Genomic DNA, 12,249 nt, shown 5'->3' with positions numbered 1-12,249 from the left:
GCCGTCTTGTGTCCTAATTAGGGAGGAGTCACCCGAGAGGAGGAGCACAGGACGCTTTGCGTTAGATTTTTCTTAATTCATAAAAATGAAAAAAAGTGGGTCAGAGAAGACATCGGCAGAAGTTCCAGATTTGTATTTTTTTTACTCCAGTCCCCAGTGACAATTACTCATTAAAAATATTTAACAACATTTTAATTGAAGAATTAATTACCTCGGGCAGGACAAATTTTATCCCGGGACTCATAGAGGTGTAAAGTGGGCGTCGGTTTGGCGAGGAAGATGACATCAGCAGCGCGGCCCTCCGTGAGTAACCGGCGAGAATCATGTGAGAATTCATAAGTAACCGCCCTCGCCGCCGCGTCCAAAACAAATGCCATTGGTGGCGTTTGCATTATTTAGAGCGTTTGACTGAGTAACAACAACAACAAAGACGACGGGGGAAAAATACTTAATTACAATCCCCTGAACAACAGTTTTGAAGCAACAAGCCCTTCCCTGCAAATACGAGCTTGGGTCTTCCTTGTTACCTGCCGCAGTAACGACACATGCTGTTGCCGCTTTGCACCTTCCTCCTTTGTCTGTCTCCTGTTTAGCCTGTGCATTTGATTAGTTAATCACCCCCTCCGCCTCTCCTCGCCAGCACCCCCCCCTCCTCCCCTCACAGCCTCCCCCCTCTTGGTCCTCAGGTGGAGGCAGAGAGCTCGGGCTTCTCATCCAGCCAAGCTGTTCTGTTGGAAGGGAAAGGAGGCAGCTGTGTTTACAGCCTGGGTCCTGGCGTACATTTAGCGGAATCTATTATTCATATCGCTCAGTATCAGAGCGAGATCTCCCGCCACCTGTCTTGCTGACAAGCTCGCCCCCTTTTGTGGCGCTTTCTGTTCTGAGCAAATTATGCTCGTCTTGATGAATTGACTTTTTATGCGCGCTTCTGTAGCGCCTGGCCGTTCTTGCGCCCAGCCCAGGGCCGTCGGGGAGATTGTTTTAGTCGACGGGCAAACATTTGGAGGAGAAATGGTGATTTTTTTTCATGTCTCCTGTCCTTGCGTCTGCGCTTTACACCTCTCACTGCTCGGCTCTCTTGACTGCTACCTGATGAGCCATCTTCCTCCTCTTTTAATGAAGAGGGGAGGTGCACTCCCCTTCATCAGATCTGGGAAGTTGCAAGAACATGATTCATAATTTATAAAGATACCTGCTTTCATCTCCGCTCCTTTGCATAAAACTAATTCCTCCATAAATGCCGTTCATCACAATATATTCTCTTTCAATGTAGGCGCTTAAATTATGATGCCTGGGCTGCTGAGTGGCGCTCTGGGACTGGTTGGTGTGTGTGTGTGTGTGTGTGGGGGGGGGGGGTAATGATGGCTTGTTAGAGGCGGAGTCAGAGGCAGAGCTGACTGTTTCTGACAACAAGCAAGAAGCTTGTTGAGCAGCTTGTGAACCTACAAACTGCTACAAAGTGCAGCCGAGACAAGGCGGGCGCACGAATGGCGTCAACAAATGCTTCTCTTGGGGAAGAAGCTGCAACTTAAACTCGATTCTCTGGCTCAAGGGTCATTCAAAAGGGCGATCTGGGGTGAGCGCAGTAAGTTGACATATGGCCTCAGATATCTGAGTTTTGGAATTTGGACAACACCACTTGAGAACATAAAAAACAAAGTTTGCTGAAGAGAACTAAAACCAAAGTACACATCTGCCCAAAATGCTTTGTTATTTATTTTTATTTTATTGATTTATTTAGCGGTAGGTTATCTAACAGGCAATTTAGGCTGGCTTTACACAATTATATTTTTTGCTCATAAGTGTCACTCACAGTTGAAAAATGCAAAAGTAAAAAAAAAAAAAACACTTGAAAGCCATTAATTAACCTTTGATTGGGATCAAATTGCTTCCAATGTAAACACTATGAAACATTTCATATTTCTATTTTGCATTCATTAATGATTACCTATATTTTGTCGCTGTCTGGTTATGACGCTTGTGTTATTTGTGTGCTACTGCCTCGTACTGAATATCTGAAAATATCTGAAAATACTGAATATCGGCATTAAATCACAACGGGGCACTTGGAGCTGCAGAGTAAATTCAGCTTTAGGCCTCCTTAGGCAACAGTTTGCGCTCTTCTCTCTTTCGTGTAATTCAGCTTTCAATCCTTCAGTCTAAGTGCCCCAGTGAGGCTGTGAATGGGACGAGTTGCAGAGAAATAAATCAAGGTCCAAGGAATGGTAATCCTCGTTGAAAATTTGGGACTGATTGATACAAATAACATTGTCCTCGCCATCTGTCCAAAGAGGGACCTTTCCAGTTAGCGGTGAGCGGCAACGGCAGAATAATTAATGAATGGCCTCCTTTGTGCCGGTAATAAAGAAGAGACAAATTATGTTATAATCCAACTGCTGCTCATTTGTCACAGCCAAATAAAATGTCAAATAAAAGTGAGGAAGGTGGGGGGCGGGGCCGGAGCGCCGTGTTTGTGCAGTGGTGTGAAAGCTACCTGCTCCCTCGAGCATCTATAGGTGAACGTGAAGGGTGGAGACCCTCGGCAATGTTGGTGCCATAAACATACGAGCAACACACACGCGACCTGCCTCGACATCTCACGGCGAGATGAATTTGACTTTGGGCAGTTTTTTAAACCTGGTTCTGAAACACAAGCAGCCTAATTAGAGTAATTTGAGGAACAGACAAATTGTGATGTAAGCCACCGATGGCGTTCGTCAACCTCCTGCTTTATTATGTTTGACAGAGATGAGGCGGTCTGGCTCGTAACTTGCTTAAATTATGTGTCAGAATGTTGAGCTGCTCAGGAAGAATAGCGGAAGGGCTTCCGAAACACAAATGTTGAATGTTCCGTGGCCGACAAAAGGAAGGGCCCGCTTGTGCAATCAGCATCGTTCTGCACATATTAAACAGCACAGGTTCATTTTAATTAGAGTGGAATTTGATCACTGCCATTTCCCGAGGGTGATGATGATGATGATGTTCATAATGTAAGCCGTACCAAAGCCGAGCCAAAGTAGCGAACGCGGGTAGCCGTCAGGAGACGCGTAGAGCAGGAAGTGAAGGATCTTCATTGTCACACAAGCGTGGGGCTACCTCCTCCACCTCACGCCTCCTAATGAAGGTGCGCGCCGTTAATACTCCGTGGATTTACTGACTGTATGTTCATAACAAAAGATTTACACAGACCAAGCTTTCAGTGACCTTGAACGGGAGACCCACGGGAGGAGGAAATAATAAGTCACATGCTGAGTGTGAGAATGTGAAGAGTTGGTACTTCCACGTTGGGAAATGATGCCAGTTAGGATTATAATTTCATTTGAGGTTTGTCAGACTTCCGTTTTGTCAAATCTACCGACTGATTTTTGTAATGTGAGAGAGTCCACACATGACAAAGAAAGCAATAGCAAGTGTATGCTTCTTGTTTATTTATATATTTATTTATATATTTATTTATTCATTTAATGAATTTATTTTAATCTATTTATTTTTATGCATTATTCTATTTTTTCCTATTTATTTATTTTGATTTATTATTCTATGTATTTATTTATTTATTTATTCATCATTTGGTCAAATGTATGCTTCTTATTTATTTATTTATTTATTTTATTTTTATCTATTTATTTTTATGCATTATTCTATTTGTTTATTTTATTTATTTATTTTTATTTATTATTCTATTTTTTCCCTATTAATTTATTTATCTATTTATTTATTCATCATTTGGGCCACATACGATGACGATGATGAAACAATGATGCCTCACACAATTTGGGGGATCACGTGATAAAAGCGACTGACAAGGTCCATGGTTGCCATGGCAGCAATTAGTATCAAGACATAAATTGCAATCATGTGATATCAACACACCGGCACCAAGCCTGCGGGAAGGTCATTAAGTAGTCAAGCAAGTAAAGGAATGAGTAAATAATTCAACAAATTGATGGGGGGAAAAATGGTAAGAACGATGGTGAAACAGAAGTATAGGGTTAAGTGGATGGGGCTGATGTGTGTGTGTGTGTGTGTGGGGGGGGGGATGCACCTATGGCACACTGAGGGCAATTTTTACACTTGGAACATTTAACGTCTGTACAATCTTGAACCTTGGCACCAGTACAGGCATCTGCTGCTGGCCTCCCTCTGCCAGGTTGCCGTGCTCGTACAAACATCTGCTTCCTCACAGTCACATATACACACAAATGCATGTGTGTGTGTGTATGGGGGGGGGGTATGTTTGCAGAGAGGGTTATTTAAGGGACATGCAAAATTGGACAGGGCTATATCTGGGTTCCTGCAAGCACCTTAATGCATCCTGTCATGCCGTTAGCCTCTGAACCCATCAACTTGCAGGCAGTCATTTTCACATCCACCTGTGTTAAAGACATTTGTTTTCTAAAAGCCCTCCTTAAGGTCCGCTTAACTCGGTTTGTTGGGAAAATGTGCCACAATTTCTTCCCCCTGCGATCGTAAAATCTGCTCAGGTTGTCGGAGGGTAAATATTCAAATGAGCGGATTAAAGCGCCTCTCGTTGATGTGTTGCGCAAGTGTTGAATGCCAGTCCTTGTTTTTTTGCTCTAAACCTTGATCTGTTTTTTTTTTTGGGTAATTTGGAGCTCCAGGTTGTTTTGACTCCATTAGCTTCGGTCCACGGTGCTGGCTCTCTCCCCTTGTGTGTTGCTGACAGCACTCTTGGTCCAGCCTGTGGCTATTAACAGCGCTAAAATAACACCTTTTAAAAACACAGCCACGTCTAATGATGAAAGCCCCCCCACACCCCATCCCTCCATGGACAATAAGGACCCCTAAGAGCCACTCCAACATCTGCTCACGACACATTATTTGGGTTTTGGGAAGAGACGTAAATCAGCTGTTTACTCTCAACGAGAGGTATGCCACCACCTTGGCGCCACGCGGCCACCTTGGCGGCATGCGGCCGAGCGATCAGGACATAAAAGACGGCTGTTAACATCTGCCATGGTCGGGGAACTCAGATAATGGGGTGTCGTTGCGTCAACCTGGAACACAAAGAGGGTCTCTGGGTGCCGTGTTGAATCCACGCATGAGTTGGCCGAGTCGGTGAACGGAAAGCTGCTTTCCATCTGCCCAACTCTGTGGACGACCATTAGGGTGTGTCGACATTTACAAGTGGAGAGTTTGGTGGCCATCAGTGTACCTGGCCCGAATGATGACTGATGAATTTTACAATATGGAATAATGACGGCTTCATGTGGATTAAATTTTCAGGACTGCTGCCCGACGTTGTCAACAATGTCTTCTTGCCAGTAATACTTAGTCATGGTGCTGAATAGTGAGTGAAGAATAATTCAATAAAATTAGAGGATGTGAATAATTACCATCAAACATGAATACAAATAAAATAAAAAAATGATCAGTTTTTTCTTTGTTTTATTTAGCCTGGGAAAGATCACTTCCTTCCTCAAAAGGAAAGATAAATGACTCTGCTCACATCATTCAATCTAGCTTATCCTGATTAGCTTTACGGCTAAACTCAAACGTATCCCAACTGACTTTAGAAGGAAGGCCAAGTGCACCATGAACTGGTCATCAGCCAATCACAAGGACAAACAAGCAATGGTGCTTTCAATCACAGCTAAGGCCGATTTTGAGTCTTCAAGATTTCAGGATTGGACCAGCCAAGGAAATCACGACGGGTGTGTTAACCACTATGCCGCTCGAATGCTTCAACACTTGAATCCTTTGTTTCTCTCTTCAAAGAGATCATTTAACATTTGGCAACGGCGGCGACAACCCTCAGCAGACAAGAAACATCTCAAGAAACAGTCAGCAAGTGCTGAATGATGGACCGTATTCCATTGTCACCTGAAACCACCTCGTAACGACTTCATCAGAAGCAACCGGATGAAAGATCATTCCCTTTGGCCCATCCACCTGGAGACAAATTGACTCACAACTCCCCGAAGCAGCACCGATTGTGTCAGGAAGCAGACAGTTAACCACATTACCTAACGGCGTGTGATGGATGCCGTGCCGTTCTGCGGGGTCAAGGGTCAGTCAACCCGCCACACTGCCTCAGAGCAAGACAAATGAGGTAGCGGCCGGTAGCCATGCTAGCTCAGCCTTACTCCAGCAAGTAATCTGACACCTGATTGGATCTCAGCTGAGGTGGTCTTGCTGGTAGGCGAGTAACAGAGGCCCATGTTGTAATTGTTGGGTTGAAAGTATTTTGTGAAAAGCTTTTCTAGAACCCAGTGTTGATGCTCACTTGGGTTCAAGCAAAAATATAATATGATAAAATATATAATATAATATAATATAATATAATATAATATAATATAATATAATATAATATAATATAATATAATATAATATAATATAATATAATAAAGTGGATGATGGAAATATTTTTTTATCAGACCGACATTGCAAATGCTAATCTGTTTGCAGCCTTACCTGGATAAATAAAGGTATTAAAAAATGACGATAAACAGGACATTTTCTCCCTTCCTATCCACAGCAGCCTGAGCATCAATGGGATTTTTTTTGCAGTAATTGTCCTTCCATCAGTTTCACCTTTGAAACTAATGATCAAACCTAGCTGAGATTTATATAACGGAAACATTTGTTTCCCATGGTCTTTCCACATGTAAAATTTGAAAAAGGCCGGCCGTGTGAGCCACAGCAGCAAGAAAAAGAGCTCTTAATATGCCACTAATCAAAGCAGACAGTCACCTAGAGCTAGGTGCGGCTCCACGCTGGGAAGCAGTCAGCAGACAGCTCAGATCAGCGCACCCGTCTGCCAACTGATTAATATTCATCAGTCGGAGCAAGTTGGAGGGCGGCCCGGTGATCAGAACGCACTTGACGCGAGAGCTAAGTGACTCGCCGGGCGAGCGAGCGTATCAAGGTAATGCCTGGCAATAACCCGCGGCCATCTTTTTTGAAGCAGGTGAGGAGGAAGCGGCTTTTTTGTTCCAATTAATTACCGTCGACAAAGATGCCTGCCCTGCCCCTCCCTCCGTGATCACCATCTTTCTATCCCGTGCTTAGCTCCTCCTCATCTTCTGTTCATCACTTCCCTTTTCTCATTTTCTCTCCATCTGGCCAGATTGTGCCACAACATCCATTTGTTTTTTTTCCTCATCCAAACTTCGCCCGATGATCTCACCGCATGCTGGACTTCTCTTTGTGAGCAATAGTCAGCAACTTCTCAGCTTGGTGAAGGTTCTTATCTTGCTGCCGCCGCCATGCAGGATTGCTTTAGCTGTTGGATGGAGTCTCTTCACCTTCTAGTCAAGCAGTGATCAGATAGCAACTGATGCCTTCTTCCTTTCTTGACTCCCGCTACTAATCAGAGAAGAGCAAAGAACCGTAGGTGATAAATGGCAGAAAAGCAACAACAAACAACCTGCAGGAAGTTTTGGAGGAGGCGGGTGAGGTAAATGGTTTGTTGATGTCGCTGGAGCTAATGTCCCTAGCTCAGCAGCTTTGAGGTTCCGAGATGTGAGAAGCGACGGGTTGATTTATCACGGTAGAAAACCGGCCACAAAGTACAATTTTCTACTTGGGCCACAAACGATAATTCATAATGATGTGGCCTCCTGATAGCAGCAGATCTTTGTGGGGGTGTCAGTAGGGGGGGAGGCGGCGGAAATAAACGGCAGGTAGCTCCTCCATTATAAAGTGCACTGATGGAAGAGTTGGGAGAGAAAGTTTTGGATGAAAGAAGACAAATGGTGGTGATGTCACCAAGAAAGATGGCCACATTGCTCTCAAACAGGCTGCTGATTATCAAGTAGTGATGGCAGTCTCATTGTTTATAGACCTTGTTCTATGTTGGTAAACAAAGATCATATTTAAGGGCGGATTGGTTTCCATCTAAAAGGAGGACACGTATAACCAAATAATTTGAAAAAAGGCCTCGTCAGACTACAGCAAACTTTTTCTCTTTCATATCAGATAAGATGGAGCTCGGAGAAGCTAGGGGCATTTCTGGATGTCGATGTACAATATAAAAAGATTAATCCTCAATTATCTTTTGTTGCCCTTGTCCTAGCTTTTGTAAACTGCGTTGCAGGCATCAAATTTAAAATGGGAGAATCTTATTTACAAAAAATATTATTATATACATTATTATTATTATTATTTATACAAATATTCATATTATGAATATTTATATTTTATATAAATCACAAATAAATAAATAGATAAATCAATACATAAATCAACAAAATTTTTAAAAATCAAATGAACAAAGATAAAATAAACAAAAATAAATACACGTCACAATTCTTGTCACTGCATTCAACTGAATACAAGTTGAAAAGGATTTGAAAAAAAAAAATTCTATTCTTTTTCCATTTCCACCTTACACCATGCCCCAACTTTTTGGGTTGCAGTTACAGAACCCTGCACATCACATGACACTACACCCGCATTCAACCACTTGGCTCGGACTTCAACTGATCTCCAGAACATAATATCTGATGATACCACTGATGTGTGATTGTGTTCACACAACAACAAAAAAAAAGTACCATTCTGCACTGCTCGCCATCCTGCCGGCCTCCGAGTGTGACGCTTGTGTCCCACTTTTGATGTCACATGAGTGCATATAGCTTTGAGCGACGTGCACAAGGACATCGAGGTGTATGGCTAATGCAGCATGAGACCCTGCGCCCGATCACATGTGCAGGACGTGGCCCGCAGCGGCAAAGAGGAGGACGAGGTGGAAAGAGGAGAGTCGCTCCGAGGAATCATAGTCCCCGTTGTCTCATTTCTCCCGGGGTGGCTACTGTGTGCTCCCCCCTCTGCCTGAGGAGGAGAGCGTGTGTGTGTGTGTGTGTGTGTGTGTGGCGGTGGTGCGGATTTGTAAGAGCGGAAGGGCCCTGCAGGGACCTCACTTGTGTTGTCCCCAACTCAGGAGCCATGTGCTGAGCTTGGCAGCCCGTCCATTTCGTGCCAGCCTCAGGTTTCTCTGCGAGGGAGGGGGGAGGGAGGGAGGGTCGTGGACACGGTACATTTTGGCTCGGAAAGGTTCAGTGACATTGGTTAGTCCGCGGCTACCATTTGTAATGTGCTTGTTTGGATTCAAAAAATAAAATAAAATGACAGGATTAAATAACACTTGACTACATCTTTTTTTGAATCACAGGTGCAATTACACTTTTGACATTTTTTGCACTGATTCTAAATCTACCCTTGTGTTTTCTCCAGCTCATCAGGTTTTTATTCTAGTGGTCTAATAACAATAAGAGGTCATCTAGTAATGTGTTTAGTCATATTTTTGAATTAAGTGTTAGGCTCGGCAACAGGTGGAACTTTTTTCGCTGCCGCCATAGGTAAAAGTTACAAAGTATGGTAAAGGCAAGATTTTAGAGGACCAGCCTAAAAACAACACATGGAAAGATCTCAACAACCTGATGTGCTAGAAAATAGGTTTTTTTTTACCTCTGCGGCAAAAATATGTTTTGGGATAAATGCATAAAGAGAACTCAAACTAACTTTTGATCAAGGTATTTGGTGACAATTGGTTGAGTTGACGTTCTTGAGCTTTCACTCTTCTCTATGGAGGCAACATTGAATTTCTCTCTGGCTCTCACACAAAATAGTTTTGCTCCACTTTTTAAAAATAATAAATATCACTTAAACAAAAAAAAATGCCATGCATAATAGCACAATACAACAAAAAAATATTTTTTTAAAAATGTTATTTTAAATTGACTGCACCTTTTAAATTTAATTTAACTTTAAACCGCACCTGCACAGGTTGTATGTAGTCCACCGCGACCTTTTAAATGTCAAGTCATAAAACGGCAAAAAAAAAAAAAAGGTCTACATTTAGTTTCTCGTAATTTACAGTATGAAGAAGCGACTCTGAGAAGTCCCGTTTAATTAGAAAGCGCGCACAGCAGGCTGGTCTCAGCTAGTTTCATTTAGAACTCATTTGTTGAAATGACAGCTCCTTTTCAGAAAATCACTTGAAGGGTTTCATTAAAAAATGTCATGCATCCATTCTGGGCAATGGGGGAAGAGTTGAACTTTTTTTTTTTTTTTTCAACGAACCAACGTGTCCTCAAAAACTTCACTAATTTAGCAGCAGACGTCTTCAGTTATCCAATAATGTCTTTTAAAGTCTCAAGTGAATTTAACTCGAAAAGGTGTCATATGATTGAAACCGCTGTTGGAAATGAGAGACGAGATGAATAATTTACTCGAAGGATGGAGGAGGACTTTTTTTTAATTAGATTTCAAAAGGCTACCTGGTTCACGCAGAGATGCCGAGGGAGGGCGTCGGTCTTGTCGTGATGACGCGTCATTACATTGCACAGAGGAGATCCTTCAGCTTGTCTCGTTACCGTCAACGGTCAACTTTGCTAATTAGAAGCAAGGTGCCATCAATGGCAAGACTCTCCATCGACTTAAGACCTTCTCACCACAATGTCAAATGTACTTGCGGGTGGCACCACCAAACCTTCGGCGGAGTGATTTGAGAAAACCAAATGGCAGGAATATGATTTTAGTCTCCTCTATTGAAATAGTTTGAATGCTTGAAGAGCAAATGTGGTATGGCATCAAGTTCTCAGGGACAAACGATCCTAGTGGTTTTTGGGCAATCGGTCAGGTAGGAGGAGTCTGGGTGTGGACAGACAGAAGGACAAATACGGCCCCCGACCCTGATACCTAATTCTGAAAACCTCAACTCATTTACATGGCTGTGTTTGATCTAAACTGCACTCCATACCACACCAAATTAGGATCATCTGCGATTTTAGCCCCTCCCCTTCCCACCCCACCCAAACCCAGCCAGTGAGCCCAATGTTGGTTGTTGTACTATTCTCTGTAGCTCCAGCAAGCTCTGCGGGGCACATGTTTAGATGATGAAGGGGGAATTTACAATTGCGTAACGTCCTCAGGAGACCCGAGTTGCGGACTTGCAAGCGACCCAAGTCACCCGCAATTATCCTCGGATCTGATCTGCACCGCTGCCCCACCCACAACCAAATTAGCTTGACTGATTCCGTGGACCGGCAGCGCATTAATTACAATCTGCCAATGGCTGGGCCGGGCTAATTGCCGGTGCTTATTATGCAGTCACATTGTCATCATGGGCATCAGCGTTCTGTCTCATTTTTTTTTACCCCCCACCTCCATTGTCTGCTCGCATTGTTGTCTCACACTGCTTGATACCTCGCCATCTAACGCCAAGGGCCTACATAAACCTTCCGAACTGAACTTTAAATGAAAAAACAATGGCTCAGTCTATTTCCTGATTGCTCTTGAGAAGAACATTGGTATTTGGATGAAAAAAAACGGTTTAACTGGTAACAGAGGGGAAACCCTCGGTGAACTTTTGGCTAGCGACACGGAATGCGATAGAAATGCAAAGTCACAAGCGTTTGCTGACAGTCCGTCAAAGTCAGTTAGCATAGCATAGCTACCTGGCCGTAGAATTGAGAAGATACATACGTCGCACCTCTGAGCAGAAGCGGATTTTGCTCGCCACCACGTCGTGCCGCCGGAATGTACGGTCGCTGCAGATTGTTGAACCCAGATCAAACATCTCCCCGCAAATCTTTGAACAAGCAGCCAAACTGCTATTCTGAGAAGTTTGTTTTTCATGCCTTCTGTTGTGGTTTGACTGGGCGGGCCAGCCGTGCCGGCCTCCCCCCCCCACCACCCCCACCGAGGCTGGAACCAATAATCCAAGCTTCAGTATCTCAATGCGGCCATGCGGTTGGCAGAGGCGGGTCACTTCCATCCACCTATTGCTCCCCTATCGCTCTTTAAGCTGCAGCCCAGGTGCTTGTGGCTAATTCACAACACATATCGCAGTCGTTGCGGCGAGGCTAGTCCGTAGCTGGCAGGTAAACCGTTTGCCTGAGAAGCAGGATCACTGCGGTTTCCAGAGGCTTTCTGTCCGAACAACAGAAGGAGAAAAAAAAATAGTATTAGCTCTCTGCTGTCATGGAAAATGCCTACAAGGGAAATTTGGCTGTTTTTGTCTGCATACCTGACGTCAAACCTTCCTTGCAGATTCCGTTTATTTGGTCTAAAGTCATTTTAAGGATGCATTAAGGGCTGGAAACAAAAGACCTCACATTCTGGAACAGGACCTTTTTGTGATTCTTTACATCTTCTGCTTGCTTCAAACACATCCCAGTAACAGAAGCCCCGAAGCACTGGTAGTAATTACGACCGAAGACTATTAGAGTTCAAATGCAAGGTCTGCTCCTCTTGATAATGACGTGCTAACTTTAGGCTACG

General features: G+C 43.6%; 1 long non-coding RNA gene across 1 annotated transcript; it reads right to left on the bottom strand.

The window, feature by feature from the left end:
* Nucleotides 1-1,804: 1,804 nt before the first annotated feature.
* Nucleotides 1,805-11,887, bottom strand: LOC148401569 (uncharacterized). Its single transcript, XR_015857242.1, has 3 exons — nucleotides 11,459-11,887; nucleotides 3,002-3,115; nucleotides 1,805-2,896 (listed from the first exon to the last, which is right to left on the bottom strand). It is a non-coding gene; the product is annotated as an uncharacterized LOC148401569 (long non-coding RNA).
* Nucleotides 11,888-12,249: the final 362 nt, after the last annotated feature.

The sequence above is a fragment of the Syngnathus floridae genome, chromosome 2, assembly GCF_059516105.1.
Source record: "Syngnathus floridae isolate MCC-2025c chromosome 2, RoL_Sflo_1.0, whole genome shotgun sequence".
NCBI lineage: Eukaryota > Metazoa > Chordata > Actinopteri > Syngnathiformes > Syngnathidae > Syngnathus > Syngnathus floridae.
The sequence above is the reverse complement of the archived record's forward strand: the minus strand, read 5'-3'. Positions and strand labels throughout refer to the sequence as shown.